We start from the raw sequence: 17780 nt of genomic DNA on the forward strand, positions 1-17780 counted from the left end.
TATTATATATTCGTCTTATTCTTTCCTGCTGCAGAGAAATTCTCACCATGTGGAGGGAAAGCAGTCTATTAGCAACCAAGTACTATCTCTTGGACCAGTCTGTCTGGTCAGGGCCAAAGGATACCATAATTGGCCAAGTCTGAGTCACACGTTCAGCTCTGTGGCCAAAAGCAGAGTGATTTACTGTGATCAAGAACTCTACTAAAAATCATTTGAAATCACCAAGGAAATAGGAGTGCTTTTCCGAGGAAGGAAGGGGAACAGAAAAAAATACCGAGCAGATCAAAACAGGAGTTCCAAGAGCCACTCAGAGTGTTTTGGAATAAAACTCGGCAGCTTAGCGGTGGGGTGGGATGCCAAGGTCTGTGCATCTTTGATTCAGTGATCCATATTGCATCTAGTTGTAGGCATTCAATGGCACTAAACTACTGTCTTTTCTAGCCCAGCACAACTCAGTCTGTTGATTGCTTCTTCTCCCCATGCATACCCCTTTCCATGAGCCTACTGATGAATGTTTGAGTAAGTGAGGTGTGAACTGCATGAGAGAAACATAGGGCAGGTTGGCTTCCTTGTGGGCATGTATGGGAATGCCTTTGGCTGGCCATGGCACAAATTCTGTCTCTCAGAATGGAAAGTATTCTGGTCTGTGATAAGCTGTAAAGTCAGCAAGCTCCCTTGCCTTTGCATAGGCTGGTTTTGACTCAGGATGCCATTTATTCATTCATTCATTCAGTAATTATTTCTTGAATTCCTACCATGTGTCTGGCTGTTGATATGAGTTGTTACATTGCTCTTGCCCAATGGAGATTACAGTCTATTAGAGAGTATAGACACTAACCAAAGAATTACCCAGTTACCTTCTCAGTTTTGTCATCGTTTCAACTCTTCCTGCCTTACCCATACTCCAAATGTAGCCAAACTGATGTTTTTTAACAGACTATATCAAATTACATAATTTCCCTGCTTAAAATCCTTCAATGACTTTTTATTTCTCTGTGAATAAAATCTTTCTTTTTTATTGTAATAATTTTTTCCAACTTTAGACATATAATTGGCATATAACATTGTATAAGTTTAAGGTGTACAAGGTATTGACTTGATACATATATATTGTAAATTGATTACCACTATAATGGTAGTTAACACCTCCATCACACCACATAATCACCAGTTCTTTTTTGTGGTGAGAACATTTAAGACCTACTCTCTTTCAAGTATATAATACAGTGTTATTAGCAACAATCACCATGCTGTAAGATCCCCAGAATTTATTCATCTTGCACCTGGAAATGTGTACCCTTTGACCAACATCTCCCCATATCTCTCACCCTCCAGCCCCTGGTAACCACCATTCTACTTTCTGTTTCTATGGGTTCAGCTTTTTTAGATTCCACATATAAAATCACACAGTATTTATCTTCTTCTGTCTGACTTATTTCACTTAGAATAATGCCCATGTTGTTGCAAATGGCAGGATTTCCTTCTTTCTCATGGCTGAGTAATATTCCATTACACACACACACACACACACACACACACACACACACACACACACACACCCCACATCTTCTTTATCCATTCATCTGTTAATGAACACTTTGGTGGTTTCCATATCTTGGCTATTATAAATAGTACTGCTATGAGCAATGGAGGGCAGATGTATTGTCAAGATCCTATTTTCATTTCCTTTGAATATATGTCCAGAAGTGGAATTGCTGGATCATATGACAGTTCTATTTTTAATTGTTTGAGAAATATCAAAAAATTATCCATGAATTATCCACAGTGGCTGCACCGATTTACCTTCCCAACAACAGTACACAAGGGTTCCTTTTTCTTCACATCCTCACCAAATTTTGTTACCTCTTATCTCTTTGGTGATAGCCTTCCTAACAGGTGTGATGTGATACCTCATTGTGGTTTTGATTTGCATTTCTGGGAGTAAAATCCAAACATTTGCTACGTCCTCGAAAGCCCTCTGGGACCTGAGTCCAGCTGAACTCCCCATTTTCTCTGCCTTGCTGTACTGGCAACACTGTCTCTCTGCTCCTTGCCTGTTCCAGCCCTTCTCTGGGCCTGGCACTTGCCCTCCCCTTAGCTTTGCACATGATGAGCTCCTTGTCATCCTTCATGTGTCAACTCAAATGTCACCTCCTTAGAGAGGCCTTCTCTGACCAGCCATATAAAGGAGTTCCCTTCCTTATGTCATCTCTATCATTAGTCCCTTCACAGCACTGATCACGATTATTTGCAATGAAAAATCCTTTTTGTTCTCTTCCTTAGTGTTTGCTCCCTCCTAGCAGAACGAATTCGGGGACCATATTGGTCTTATTCAGGGCTTTACCTCTGGTCTGAGCAATTGGTGAACTTGCATGTCTGCGAGGCGATCTCTTTAAGAGCCATCTCCTCCTCCATGAAGCCTGCCTTGGGCAGAACTGATTTCTGTCTCCACGGTGCCTCACACACACCTTGTTGACAGCACTTGCTATGCTAGGCTATAGTTGCTTCTCTCCATGCCTGGCTTCTCTGCTAGCATATAGCCCCGTGAGGTCAGGGACCAAGACTTATCTCTGAATATCCAAAGCTGAACAGTGGTCCCCGGCACATAGCAGGGGCTCTGCTGCTTAGTGATGGAATGAAAGCAACTCCAATTAATCAGCAATCTGTATCTGCGTGTTTGTGTATTCATCAGGGAATGGAGGGCTGGAGAACTACGGAAAGGACTGCGGTTCTTTCAGCTTTATTTGCTATATTGATGGGGTAGGAGTGAAGGAAAAGCTTTAAGAACAGATGACGGGAAACAAGCAAACTTGTTTCAAAGAAAGAAAACCTATTGTCATGCATTTTAGATTCAATTAATAGCCGCTGGTGGGTTAAAAAAAGAGAAAACTACTAGGGGAGAACCAGAAGACAGGTACTTGACAGTGTTCCTTTAATGCTTTTCCTGTTCCTTGATGCATTGTCTTCTTGTGGAAGTATCACTGTTGTGTGTAGACAAGGGGAAAAGCATCATCTTCAAACTGTAATGAATCTAAAATGAAAACAAGCCACACAGTTGGCCAACACTGCTTTTAAATTGCACATCAAGAACACTCCCAGTGACAAACACTTTCAAGGCAAACAAACCAAACAGAAATTAAAAAATCTCTGTGGGGTATAAATATGTAATTACACTCACACAGGGAGCATTTTATCAGGTAAACCATGCCACTTTGTTAATTGAAATCCTCCAGCACTGGGCTTTTTTGACAAAGCATCTGAATATGTATGGGTAGGGTGTAGACATGCTGCTTCCCTGGGCTCTTCCTAGCTGGGGTTAACCATCTCAAAGCCATTTTCCCATGCAGCTGGGAGGTCAGTTCTTAAGCTTTCCTTTTGTCTGTTGCTTCTGTTTCCATCTAGCTGAATGTCACCAGGATGCAAACTGGTGTGGAATTCTTAATATCTATCCGAAACACAGCTATTTTCAAAATCAAGACTAATATTTTACTTTTATATAGCTCATTTGAAATACATAGATAAGTAATCCTCTGTGGTAATTTAGAAATGTTAAGATGACCAGAAAAAGAGGTTCCAGGATTATACATTAGTATGGTGAAGAATGTTGGGCTAGAATTCCTGCTTCTGGGTTCTGCTTCAGGCTCTGCTCCAACTAGGTATATGGCCATAGGCCATCAAGACATTGCCACCTCAATTTTCTCATCAAAAATAAAGGTTGGTTTATGATTGTTAAAAATTCCTTTCCACTCCAGCAAGGCCTATGATTCATTATCTGATAGTACTGCCTTTTTCTTTCTTTTTAAAGCATTATTATTTATTTATAAATTTATTTATTTATTTATTTTTGGTTGCATTGTGTTGCGTCTTCATTACTGCTCGCTGGCTTTCTCTAGTTGGTGGCGAGCGGGGGCTACTCTTTGTTGCAGTGCGTGGGCTTCTCATAGCGGTGGCTTGTCTTTGTTTTGGAGCACAGACTCTAGGCACGTGGGTTCAGTAGTAGTGGCATGCAGGGGCTCAGTAGTTGTGGCTCGCGGCCTCTAGAGCGCAGGCTCAGTAGTTGTGGCACATGGGCTTAGTTGCTTCACGACATGAGGGATCTTCCTGGACCAGGGGTTGAACCCGTGTCCCCTGCATTGGCAGGTGGATTCTTAACCACTGCACCACCAGAGAAGTCCCAGTACTGCCTTTTCTTGAGGTTTGTTTTGGTTTTTTTGAACAGTTGGATTATTAATTCAATAAAATCTTTAAGTGTTGGAAAATTCACCCAAATGAGGCTCTGTCTCCCTCCTCTGGGGTGTCTAGTGCTCTGGCCTTTCTTTAGGCCCTGGCTTGGCCAACACTGTGCCACAGGCATCAGAAGCAGCTGCAAATTTACTGGGTGACCTCAACGCCCTCCCTATGAGCATGCTGCTGAGGTCGTCTGCAAAGGGGGAGACACAGGGTGGTGTCTGGGAATGGCTGGAGTAGAAATCCAAGTCCCAACACATAGATCTTACAGTAGAGGTAGAACCGTCTCTGGATTTTCCAGTTCCCAGAAGTATTAGTTTTCCAGGAGTGCTATAACAAGTCACCACAAGCTGGTGGCATAAAACCACAGAAATTTATTCTCTCACAGTTCCGAAGGCAAGAGGTCTGAAATCGAGGGCTCTAGGGAGATTCTGTCCCTAGCCTTTTCCAGCTTCTGCTTGCCCCAAGCATCTTGGCTTACAGCTGTATCATTCCAGTCTCTGCCGCCCCCTCCCCATTACATTGCCGCCTCCTCTTCTGTCTCTCTGTGACTTCTCTTTTTTTGTCTCTTATGGGACACTTGTCATTCGATTTAGGGTCCACCCTGGTAATCCAGGATCATCTCATCTCAACATCTTTAACTTAAGTACATCTGCACGGATCCTTTTTCCAAATAAGGTAACATTTATAGGTTCTGGGGATTTGGAAGTGGGCATACCTGTTTAGGGCCACAATTCAACCTACTACACATTAATCCCTGTCCCAAGATTTCTAAAGCAGTGGTGTAGAATGTCTGGGTTTAATGATGAAACATATACATAAATGATTAACATATGATTCACCCCCAAATCACCTTAGCCCGTAATTTATTAATGAGGAACTGCTGGAAAGTAGCAGGAATAAGACATGAATGCATTTAGGACTTAATCAGCATGAGAGGAGAGGACAGGCATTAAGTCTGGTACTGAGCACTTCATGATCTCTGCAAGGCACCAGGGGTGCCACAAAGGTGTACAGAGATAGCCCTACCCTTGAGCAACTCACAGTGTAATAGAATGAAAAAGCAAGAGAACCAGGGACATGGAGAAAAAGAAAAGTGAGATATAGTTCCTAATGAGATAGGCTAGCAATTAGGTTTTCCTCCAGTGCTCAAATATTTCTTCTGAAACACACTTTGGAAATGCACTGCTTTTCACGGGTGGTGAGTGAGTAGAGAGGCAACTAGAGCATATCTTCTCTCTTTTAAAGGTGACCTGATCAGATCCTGTCACAGTGGAGTTCCCTGGGAAGCGGAATCTGAAATGGAGATTAGCATGCAGGATGTTTATTAGGAGAGCTCTTGGGATTAACAACTGAGGAAGGGAAGGGCAAGCGTTGTGCAGAGGGTGAAGCTGAGCTGTGATACAGACTCAGTCGAGGTCTCAGTTGGCCTTCAGGGAGCTCTGGAGTGAGGATGGTCCTTCAGAGTTTCCCCTCGATGGGGCAGGGCCTTTGAACCGCACATCGGTCAGTCACTGGGTATGTGCTGCCCAAGTAGAGCTCTCTTCAGCCAGGATATTCCCAGAGGACGCTGTGTCCCAGCAACTGGGGGACTCTGGGTCTTCAGTCCAGAAGGAGGATGTGGGCTGGCACATCATGGAGTCCACTACAGATCCTTGCTCAGGCCTCACCATCCCCAAACTCCATGACGCTATCCCACAAGCTTTACAATTTTTTGAAGATAAATCTTACCTGAAAGGTTGGTGCTATCCACATAAATTCTTCTGTCTGGTTACATTCATAAGTTTGTTATTGGAGAAGAGAGCAGGACCAGTGCTGTAGAACAGAGCTATGACCAGCCAAAGGGATTCAAGGGAAAAAGAAGCTTGGCCTCAGACTTCTCATTGCACACGTGTGAGGCAGTGGTGGCTCTGCTGTGTGAGCAGATGGGACAGTGCCTCTGGGCAGCTCCACAGTTGTACACTACTTTCTTTGTGTGACTCTCTCTCTCTAGATAAATGGGCATATGATTGAGAAACGTCCTCAACCTGGGGAGAAGGAGGGGGATTCTAATAAGTTCTGTCTCTGTGTCACAGTGTAGTGGAAGGAACATGGGGTGTGAGGTCAGGTGGATGCTCAGTAAATCTGACCTCATCCTTTTCATCCACCCCCTCTTATCTCTATTTTCTGGGATCAACTTCGCCTGCTCCTACCAGCTTCCCAGTGTAATCCCTCAGGCCTTGAAGTTTTGTATTTTGCAACATAGCTGTCTTCAGAATCTGTGCTCTTCCAGGACAATCTTTGTCTGCCAGACTGCTTGGGTCCTGGGTCCACAGCCTCATCCTGGTTCTACCATTTATACAGTCATTGTAGGCAAATTAGCTCACCCCTCTGACAGAGCTCCTTCTTGTAAAATGGTGACAGTAATAGTTGTATTCTATACAGGTATATATACATATATACACATACTTATAGTTACAGTGTATACTTATGGATGTTAATATATTGTCAGACACTTAGCACAATTCCTGGCTCAAAGTAAGTGCCCCATGTTAGCCATTATCAATGTCATTGTTTCATTTTCACAATTATCAAGTTGTCCTTAGGTGTCATCCTCTGTGAGGCTGACGAGGTCCCTGTTCCCTCATCTTTTCTTGCCCTTTGTCATCACCTCTTCTTGGGCTAGCTTTTCCACCCTCCTTTGTGGAGACTCCCTTGACTTCCCCAGCATACAGACCTCTTCCCCACCTCTGCACTCCGATAGGACTTTCCTCCTGGATTCCAGAGTTGATCTCCTGTGTTCTGTCATTAGTCCTGTGCATTTTTTGTTCTCTCCTGGATCGAGGAACATGATCATTGTCAGATTGGAAGGGAGATCAAACATTGGCCGTGATAAGCTGAAACCTATGATATTGAGATGACTCTAAAGAACAGGTTGCTGTTTGCAGTAAAGAAGGTCTCCCGGCCTAGATTAATTATGTACCAATAGCTCTGCTCTCTAGGTCATTCTCTTTCTTGCTTTTTCCACCAGAGCACCCCACCTCCTGGACAAAATTTCCCAGAGACCTTTTGTTGTTTCCCTCCTTCTCTTCTTCTCACTCTAGCTCCCTTTCTCCTCCAACCCTCTCCCTCCTTCCTTCATTTCTTTCTTTCACAGATATTTATTGAGCCACTTCCATGTGCAGGGCACTGGAGACCAATGGTGAGTGAGCAAGATGAGTAAGACACTTACCCGTTCAACAGGGAAGACCAAGTGCTAGGCAGTGTGCTTTGAAAGGTTTGGGAAGGCGTGGGAGTACGTGGCTGGGACACTTGCTGCTCCTCCCAGGCAAGGGAGGGTTTTCTCAAATACCCTTTGCCTGTATACAGAAAATAAGAAATGAGAAAAACTGGAGACATAGTGGGTGGAGATAAAAGGAACATCTCCAGGACTCTTCCTGGTTTCTGTTTTCCTATTCTTGACCTTTCTTGCCTCACTTTTAACTACTTGGTACCTGCCTCTGGCTCATTCCACAAATATCCATTGAATGACTCTTGCGTGTCAGGTATTGCACTAGCAGCAGGGAATAGACCAGTGAATAAGACACAGTTGGTTTCCTGCCCTCAGGTAGCTGACAGCTCTATCCTAGGCCTTGGGACCAGACCTGAATTTGGTGATTTATGGGACAGTATGAGAGCTCCAAACATTTCACATGTATTAAGTAATCTAATCCTTGAACTAGCCCTATGTGGTAAGTACCATTATTGTCCTCATTTTACAGGTAAGAAGACCGAGGCACAAGAGGTCCAGTCACTTGCTCAGGGTCCCATAGCTAGCTTGAATCTGGACTCTGCCACTTAGAAGTTAGGTGACCTTGGCCACCTTACTTAATCTTTACAACAACCTTATAAGGTAGGGATTATTATTATCATCCACATTTTATAGGTGAGAAAACTGAGGCACAAAAAGATTGTTAGTTAATCAATGTAAAACACTTAGTGTGGTGCCTAGCAATGGCTGCTATGATGATTATTGAGAAAAAAGAGTGGGAGAAATGGAGCAGTTACAGAGGTCTGGAGATGAGCCGATGTGGCTCCAAATTTTCATAACTGTATGATTCTACCACTGTAACCTGATGAGCTGGCATAGGTACTGGGTAAGAATCTGTTACTTTTGGCTGAAAAAATTATTCATGAATCATTGAAAAGGTAGTGTTGAGCACTTTGCTCTTTCTCACATACCATTAGGTATGTTAGACATAGCTTGACAGCAGCATATGAAGGGAGAAATGTAGAGATTTTGATTGACGGTAGGCATCATATATTAGTCTGTTCAGGCTGCCATATCAAAATACCACAGACGGGGTGGCTTAAATGACATTTATTTTCTCACAGTTCTGAAGGTTGGAAGTCCATAATCACGGTGCCAGCAAACTCAGTTTCTGGTGAGGCCTTTCTTCCTGGCTTGCATGTGGCCACCTTCTCATTGCATCCTCACATTGCCTTTCCTCTGTGGCATGGAGAAGGAGCAAGAGAGAGAGAGAGAGAGAGAGAGAGAGAGGTGGTCTGACTTCCTCTTCTCATAAAGACACCAATCCTATCACATTAGGGCCCAACCCCTGTAACCTCATTTAACATTCATTATCTCTTCAAATATAGTCACACTGGGGGGGTGAAGCCTTCAATATATGATTTTTGGAGGGACACAGTTCAGTCCATAGCATGCAACATTAGTCATCAGTGTGACATAGCTACAGGAAACACCAACCTATATATTACGTTAATAGAAGAAGTGCCCCCAAACGATCTATTTCATCTCATTTGGTATGCGAACCTCGCTTAAAGATAGAAAGGGAAAACAAACATTTATTAAGCATATACTACATTTGATACTTTATTTAGTCCTTAGGACAACCTTTTAAGTTGTTGCTATTATGGTTGCCACTTGAAAAAATTGATGAACAATCTGTTACTTAAAATGACACTCATTATGGTACAAAGGTCAGCCAGCTAAGGGAGTGGGGAAGCTGGGGTTTGAACCTAAAAGAGAGTTATGGGAATAGGGGGTCTTGAAAAGAGAAACTATGAGAAAATGTTGAAGATATTGTGGATGATTATCCTGGGAAAAGCAAATTTTAATAGGCTCCTTCAATGTGATTCCAGAAGACAGTGCATAAATAAATTGGTGGCAATTATAAGGAAGAAGGTTTGGATTTAATATATGTAAAAAAATTTTTTTAAGACTAAAACTCTCCACAATAGAATAGGTTATCTTAGGAGCTGCTCACTATTGGAGGTGTTCTAAAGCTAGAAACTCTTGTGGGAGGCAGATGGATTGGAATGGAGAATGGGCTTTTATGTTCTCCATTATTCCAAGTTTGGTGAAATGTTCTATTATCATAGAAGGAATTCCCCAAGAGCAGTTTTTTATTTATTTATTTATTTATTTATTTATTTAGGCTGTGTTGTTACTTCGTTTCTATGCGAGGGCTTTCTCTAGTTGTGGCAAGTGGGGGCCACTCTTCATCGCGGTGCGCGGGCCTCTCACTATCGCGGCCTCTCTTGTTGCGGAGCACAGGCTCCAGACGTGCAGGCTCAGCAATTGTGGCTCACGGGCCCAGCTGCTCCGCGGCATGTGGGATCTTCCCAGACCAGGGCTCGAACCCGTGTCCCCTGCATTGGCAGGCAGACTCTCAACCACTGCGCCAGCAGGGAAGCCCCCAAGAGCAGTTCTGATGGTACATGAAGTCCTAAATACTTTAACCTTTGGGCAGTAGAGTAGTTCAAGAAATTTATCAGATGCACAATTGCTGCTAATTGGTTTCTAAATATCTTTATATGTGAAAATGCAGTCAGTTCTATAGGAACCTATTTGAATTAAGTTATTAGAATTAAAAAAATCATGAGAATCATTTCTCTTTATGACAGCTGGCAACCATCTCCCAAGAATGCCCTTGTAATTACATTTAGAGTTGTTTATCTAGGGCACATCAAAGAATTAGATGCAAGTGGTCATTGCACTAATGAAATGCTTATCTTCCTGAGCTCATCATGCTGAAGAGCTTTTAGGAATGGCTGATATTTAGACTGCTCTTCCATTATTAATTAATTGAATGGGCATCAGGGCTCCCAAGCTCTATTAAATGAGGCAAGACCTAGATTAATTTGGTTTCTATACAATAAGTATGTTTGAATGCTAACAATTTTCAACACGATCATCAAATAGATCCAGGTTGGGATGCATCAAAGAATGGCACTCCGCCCTTCAGAGCTGCCTATTTTGTAAATAGTAAAAGCAAAAAATGCCTTGAGACCTTGTTTTCTTAGGGAATCTGAAATTAAACTTACATCATTGCCTTTAAAATAAGTATCTTCTACAAACCTGAAACATATTTGGATTATTACAATTCTCTAGATACACCCTCACTTCATATTCTAATTTTGGATGTGTTTAGGACTGACAGCTCTTGGTTAAAATCTATTGTGAGGCCAAAATACTCTTGGCTGCTTTGGCTGTTCCACCCATCCAAGTGGTTCTGGCAAATAAGCTCAATGGGCAAAAGCTAACATCCCCCCAAATCTCCTGGCCTGTGGGAACTTCTGCCAAAACTTTGTTTGTCCTTAGTATCAAAATAAGCACTGACTTTAGTAAGAAAGATCACTGCAAGCTTTCCCAATTGGAGAGCACTAGCAAATAAAACATAATTTTCAACTGAAATGGAAGATGGTTGGATCACTAAAAGACACTTGGATGAAGCAAAACTTTTAATTATTCACAGGAAATTTTGGCTTTATATGGCCTTTCAGTGTGTTTGGGACCTTGAGACCAACTTTTGTTTTCTTAGCTCTGCTTTATAATATGTCGGAAAAATTCCAGCCTCTTTTCTCAACCTGTATCTCAAGCCTCCTCTCCCTGCCCTTCAGCCCATTTCTTTATGCAGAAGAAAGCTTCAAACATCTCGTCTAACAAAACACTGCAGGGATCGCTCTGCATGGGAACTAATTATTTTAAACCACATTTGTTTGTTGTGTTTTGCCTGCTGGGGTGAGCCTCGCTTCCCAAGCAAGTTGCCACAGGCCAGCTTTCGCTTGGAACTCAAACACGTGTTGGTTCCACCATAACCCGAAAACTTAGTGAGGGGAGCACGTTTCCACGTTCAATGTTACCACCACATTGCAAACCACACATGATGTCAGGTTTTGACAGTTTCCTTTTTAAAAAAAAAATGTTTTATTTATTTATTTATTTATTTGGCTGCATTGGGTCTTAGTTGCGGCACGCAGAATCTTCGTTGCGGCACGTGGGATCTTTTTTGCGGTGCACAGCCTCTTCATTGAGGCACGTGGGCTTCTCTCTAGTTACGGAGCATGGGCTCCAGGGCACGCAGGCTCAGTAGTTGCAGCACGTGAGCTCTCTAGTTGTGGCATGTGGCTCTAGTGTGAGTGGGCTCAGTAGTTGCAGCATGTGGGTTCTCTAGTTGTGGCACGTGGGCTCTAGAGTGTGAGGGCTCAGTAGTCGTGGCGCATGGGCTTAGTTGCCCCGCGGCATGTGGGATCTTAGTTCCCCGACCAGGGATCGAACCTGAATCCCCTGCATTGGAAGGCAGATTCTTAACTACTGGACCACCAGGGAAGTCCCTCAATAAATATTTTTGATTGAAATAGTACTGTTGACCAATTTTGATATAAAGGTTAGATAAGCTAGACAGAATTCTTAAGAGATGATTTATTTAGATATCTAAAACTGAAAGATGCTCCCTTAAAAACTCAAAATCAATCTTTTAAAAATATCTAATTCTCTATTAAAACTTTCCTAAAAATACAGATGTCTATTGCTGCATATCACCCCAAAATTTAGTCGCTTAGAACAATGAACATTTATTATCACACAGTATCTGTAGGTCAGGAATCTGGGTGAGGCTAAGTGACTCTGACTTAAGGTCTCTCATGAGGTTTGACAGTTTCCTTTGAAGAAATTAACCTTTAACTGAACTTAGAGGGAAAAATTTATACTCAGTTGAGTAACTTGTTGCTGACTAGAGTGGTGAAAATATCGTTGACATGTGAATAATTTGAGTGATGCCAGAGGGCTCTATGTTTTACTTTCAGAAACTCTCAGGTTGGGTCAAGTGTACAGGCTGACTACTTCCTGGTCAGGAGGCAGTGAAACCTGATATACAAATACACTTGCAATTTGATAGACTCCAGGTATAATCTTTACAAGCAAATTGCTTCTTCAGAACTGTTGTGTGAAATGGCTTTTATCTACTTTTCTTTTGGGATGCTGGGCTGAGTGAGAAATCAGTAATCATGGTGTTCTGTTTGGGTAGCCTGTGGACCAAGTCTATGAAGTAAGCAGTTGTGTTGTGACTTTTGAGGGGCTCTGAAACTTCCTTTATGCTCCCAGTTCCTCCCAAACATATCCCTCGCTAATTCTGTGAAGGAATCTTCTACCCTGAGAGGTAGGTAGGTAGAAGGTGATGAACTGACACTGAGGAATCTCAATGAAGGGATCTCCTCTACAACAACTTCACTCAGTTACCCAAATTTCATATCCAACGTTGCCAAATATTTAGAGCAATTGTTGCTACTGTCCCTGAATTTGCCCATGGCAGACATTATCAATCAATCTTGATCCTCTTTCCAGCTGAACCAGACCCAGGTCTTTAGAATTCTCTATGCAACCACCATCCATCCTTTGGTGTTGGGGGAAAAGAAAAGACGTATTTTCCATTCTGGTTTCAGAATGAATCCTTCACCTGCATCTGTTTTTCCGCCATGCATCTAGTGGGCCTAGAGAGAAGGTTCACAGGATGTGGATTTCCCTTTCAGTATTTTTTTGACTAAAGTTTTGTTTTTCAGAGTAGAGAACAAACTTATGGTTACTGGGGGGAGGGATGGGGGGATGGGAGGGATAGATCGGGAGTTTGGGATTGACATGTACACACTGCTATATTTAAAATAGATAACCAACATGGACTTACCATATAGCACAGGGAACTCTGCTCAATATTCTGTAATAACCTAAACGGGAAAAGAATTTGAGAAAGAATAAATACATGCATATGTGTAACTGAATCACTTTGCTGTACACCTGAAATTAACACAACATTGCTAATCAACTATACTCCAATATAAAATAAAAATTAAAAAAATAAAGTTTTGTTTCTTTTTTATATAGTCATCATCATAACATATGCACCAGTTTTTGTGTTCTATTTTTTATTATGAAAAGTATATTTTAATTTTATTATAAACACTCGATACATATGTTAAATGAATGTGTAATATTTCATATAATCTGCATTATTATTTTCATAACTATTTCCTTATGTTGGACATTAGTTTCCCTCTGGTGCTTTGCTCTTATAAATAATTGATATGAATATGACAGAATTAATTTTTACATGTACAGATCTTGCCATATTTGGGATTATTTCCTTAGGTTTTCAGAAGTGGATTGTTGGGTCATGAGCATTTTACGACATTTAAGACATTTAAGATTACCCAACTGCTTTCCAATGGATTATATCAATTTACACTCCCAAATACTATTTCACCTACCCCCTGCCAATTTTGCATATATTTTAAAATTTATAGGGACTACTGTTCATAGCATTTAAGTTGCTTTTCTAGGATTCCTGGTATCTGATTTGTGGTATGGTGTGCTCATTGCTCTGCCGCCATGCTCTGTCTTCTGCTAGGGGGCTGTCAAGATTGCTCTGGGCTTCTGGGATATTTATAGCTTCACCCATGTTCCCTAGGCATTGGCCTGTGAATTCCCCTGTTGCATTGGCCAGAGACTACAGTTCTCTTGGCAATATTTATAATTAACAGCTTGGTTCTCTGCTCCCAACCTCCTCCATTCTAACCCCTAATAGTAAGAACAACAACTACTCTGCTGTTACTATTGCTGTTACTGAGCACTAGTTATGCACTGGGCATGAGTCTAAGCACTCCAAATGTAACACTTCATTTAGTCCTCAGTGCAACCCACTGAGGTTGGTGTTATCATCACCAATTTACACATGAGTAGTTAGTTGAAATTTAGCAAGCTCAGTAACTTCCTCAAGGACACTCAAGTGCTGAGTAGAGTAGCTGAGATTTGAATGGAGGCTGTATCTTATTTCTCATTCCAGGTTTTTAACCATTCTGTATAATCCCTCTAAGTCCCCTCACCTCTCGGCTCAGTCCATCCTTTGATTCTAGAACCAATCCAATCTTGAGTCTAGGAAAATTAAGGAACTTTAGCCCAGCATCTGAAGTCACTCTTGCTGCTATGCCAGCTCTTACCTTGTACTTGATTCACACTGAATGGACTTCTGCTTGGTGATAGAGCTGAAAAGATGTCAGGGGGACTAGGGCTAAGGAGAACATTCAGTAAAAGTGAGCCTTTGCAAACACTGAAAGAAGGTTATTTTGGGGTGATGACATATTTTAGTTGTTCCCTCCCCTGAATGGTGAAAATTTGACCACTCTTCAGCTTCTGCTTCTACCTTTTTCTTGTGACCAAATCTCTACATTGTTTGCAATTCCAGTGACTATGCTCTTGCCTCAGTTTCTCATGACTGATTCCTGGTCTTGATAAATTTCCCATTAGCTTAGCTTCTATAAGCTTTTCAGAGGAATAGTAAGTTCTCACTACTATGTATTGGCAGAAAAGGGGAGAATACAAGTAGAAAATATCTTGAGGGTTTTAGAATAGGGGGTGGAATATAAGGCTAAAGTTATTGACATGGGGATTTTCATCCTGTTACTCAGGACTCAATATGCCAAGTACTTGCCTGTCAGCTGACTATATTCCCTGGGAGAGTCTAGAGGACACTGTGTTTTAGTAATGGATTCACAGGTGAGGGAGGCACTCTCATTTTTGATAAACTTGTTAGTGGCTGTATTGTATGGCTATTGTATTCTGAGATTCAGAGAGGAGGATTCAGCCTTGGAATTGAGTTCCCTACTATCTTTGGGGTTAATGGGATTGGGGAATAGCAGAGATCAGGTAGAAACTCTTAACTGTCTGTAGTGGATACAGTGGTTCTCTGCTCAGATCCCTTTTCCAAGGCCAGTGCATGCTGCTGCTGGGAATACTGGTGGTTAACAGGTCACAGATGTGTCTGTCACCAGGAAATGCCTCACCCAAGGTTATGACCCTTCCCCATTGGCCTCTGGCTAATAACTGAAGATGTGCAGGTACAAAGGCCTGGCCCCATTGCCTTATTTTTTGACTAGTCTCATGAGCCATCCTGGTTCTAGAGCTCTCTGTTGAATCAACTGAGGCCTCAGTGACAATTGCATTGTGGATCAGCTTCATCCTTTGCCCAATCCTTTCCTTTTTGTTTCTCTCAGATGTATCTCCTAATAGTACTCCCCAATAAACCTTCTGCAACTTTTCACTCAGAGTGTGTTTCCAGGGAACCCAGTCTAACACAGTTGGTCCCACAAGTGTCCTAGGAACCAGATTGACTCTAAAATTGGACTTTGCTGCTGGATCACTCACCAACCAGCTACCAATAACTCTATCACTGAGAGTAGGTGGAATATGGTTAGCCCCTAGCATTCTGTCACAGTGCGGTTGTTGAAACTTTCACCAGTGGTAAACTGGGATGGGAGACCAGTGGAAGGGGATGCACTGTCTGGTGCGATATCTCCATTGTATAAGAGGTGTGAGAGGAATTATTCTATGAGGACAATGGAACTGTGTGGCCACTGTTGAGTGCCACTGATTACTTGAAGAGAGAAAAAGTTAGTTTCCTGTGATTAATAACCAATTCAAGGCAAAATGTGAAAGCTAGAGGACCTGCTTGGTAGCATTTAAGTATTCCCTGATGTCTTGCAGCCAAAGTGCGGACAGATGAAGGACCAGACTCAGAACTTAATTGTAAAAGTAGTGGAGCTTCACGCCAACCTCAGGGTGGACCCTGTGATTTGAGATGGGGCTATCTAGGTATATGTATTTGAAAACTTTGAACTCCTAAATTTCCTGAAGCCACTGGGCCTGCAGAAGGGGGCCCTTCTCCTTGTTAGAATATAATGGAACCCCTTGAAGAGCATGCCGAAGACTCAAATCATGCAAGTACTTTAAAAAACTATGCTGTCTCTTGCCACCCTCCCTGAGCTCCATCTCCCTTCCAAATAACCAGACCAATAACAAAGATCAAATCTCAGCATAGTCTGGCTAAGGATGTGCTAGGCTGGGGAAGTAGGGGAGACAAAATACAGAAGGAGCTATGGCCAGGGGAGTATGCTTGGGACTGATACTGAGTAAAGAGGGTAGAATATGAAATTGAATGAAGGAGAGTTTATGAAATGGGATTTAATAGACTATAAAAGACCCCAGAGATTGTGCTAATATAGTGCTAGGAATGCTCCTAGTAGCTTAGAAAAAACGATGGCCACACTAAGTGAAGAGAAAGTACCAGAACTGCTATGGCAGATGGTACAGGAAAGGATCGAAAGGCACAAAAAAGTGGGCATGATAAAATGGATATACTACATAAGTCTAAAAACTCTTACTAACCAGTATTCAGCCTTCTGCAGGAAAGTAAGTGGCACCAACATTATTGAGAAGCTCGGTGGTAGCTGTCTTCTTCCTCAGCTCAGGTCAGGAATGGTGGTGCAGATGCTGTTACAGAATTGGGCTCTCTGAGAACAAAGGGGATTGTAGTCATCAGTCTTTAAACATCAGAAGCAAGGTAGGTGCAATTACCACAATTAATGGCAAGGTTGGAGTGGTACCAGGAGCGATCTGACTCTCAGGGAGCTATGAGGTGGTTAATTACCAGGAGCAGGTAGGGCTGCTGCTACAGTGGGGACAGGGAAGAATATGGTTGGTGTCCAGTATACCCACTGGTGTGTTTCTTGGTGCTTCCATTTCCAATTTTAACAATAAATGGATAAGTACAGTAGCCATGGCCTGAGAAGGGCATGGTAACCAGGGACTCAAGTCCCTTAGAGATGAGAGTCTGAATCACCCCACAAGGCAAGCCACCTAGACCAGCAGAAATTGAAAATGGGTGGTAGAGGAGAAGGAGGAGGCATATTAGTTATGGCCTCCTAATTACACATGAATTGTCCACTCTGTGTGGAGTGAGAAGTGGCTTGATGGATGTATATGGTATGGTACATGGGCCCCTGGTCAATGGTAAATAATTTGACTGGTTAACGAGGGGGTCTAGAAGGAACAGAACTGAAAGACTGATGACAAGGAAGTCAGGGGAAGGGGTATGTAGAGACCCAGTGGGAGTGGCACAAATTACGTGTACTTTTGAGTCTCATGTGAATGACCTCCTGAAGAGGCTCTTAACAAACAGGTGAAGAGTTTGACCCATCTTGTGGATGTCGGCCAGACTCTCTCCTTAGCCATCTTGATGCTTGCTTAATAACCCATGAATATAGTGATCATAGTATTCGATAGAAGGGATTGAGGCTGTGCGTGGACCCAATACCGTGGATCCCTCTCTTTAAGTCTAAACCAGCTCCTGCCACCGCTGCCAGCAGCAGAGATGGACACTGTGCCCTCAACCTGCCACCATTCCTCAGGGAAGCCAGCCAGCCAGAGTGGTAGGCTGACTACATCTGACCCCTTACACCTGGGA

The 17780-nt window shown here is 42.5% G+C and overlaps 1 long non-coding RNA gene across 1 annotated transcript; it reads right to left on the reverse strand.

Annotated features, from left to right (window-relative positions):
- Positions 1-2724: 2724 nt before the first annotated feature.
- LOC309655397 lies at positions 2725-17445 on the reverse strand. The gene is made up of 2 exons (XR_014260813.1): positions 13170-17445; positions 2725-8695 (listed from the first exon to the last, which is right to left on the reverse strand). It is a non-coding gene; the product is annotated as an uncharacterized lncRNA (long non-coding RNA).
- Between the last annotated feature and the right edge of the window lie 335 nt (positions 17446-17780).

The sequence above is a fragment of the Balaenoptera physalus genome (genome assembly GCF_965194825.1).
Source record: "Balaenoptera physalus genome assembly, chromosome: 2".
NCBI classification, from domain to species: domain Eukaryota; kingdom Metazoa; phylum Chordata; class Mammalia; order Artiodactyla; family Balaenopteridae; genus Balaenoptera; species Balaenoptera physalus.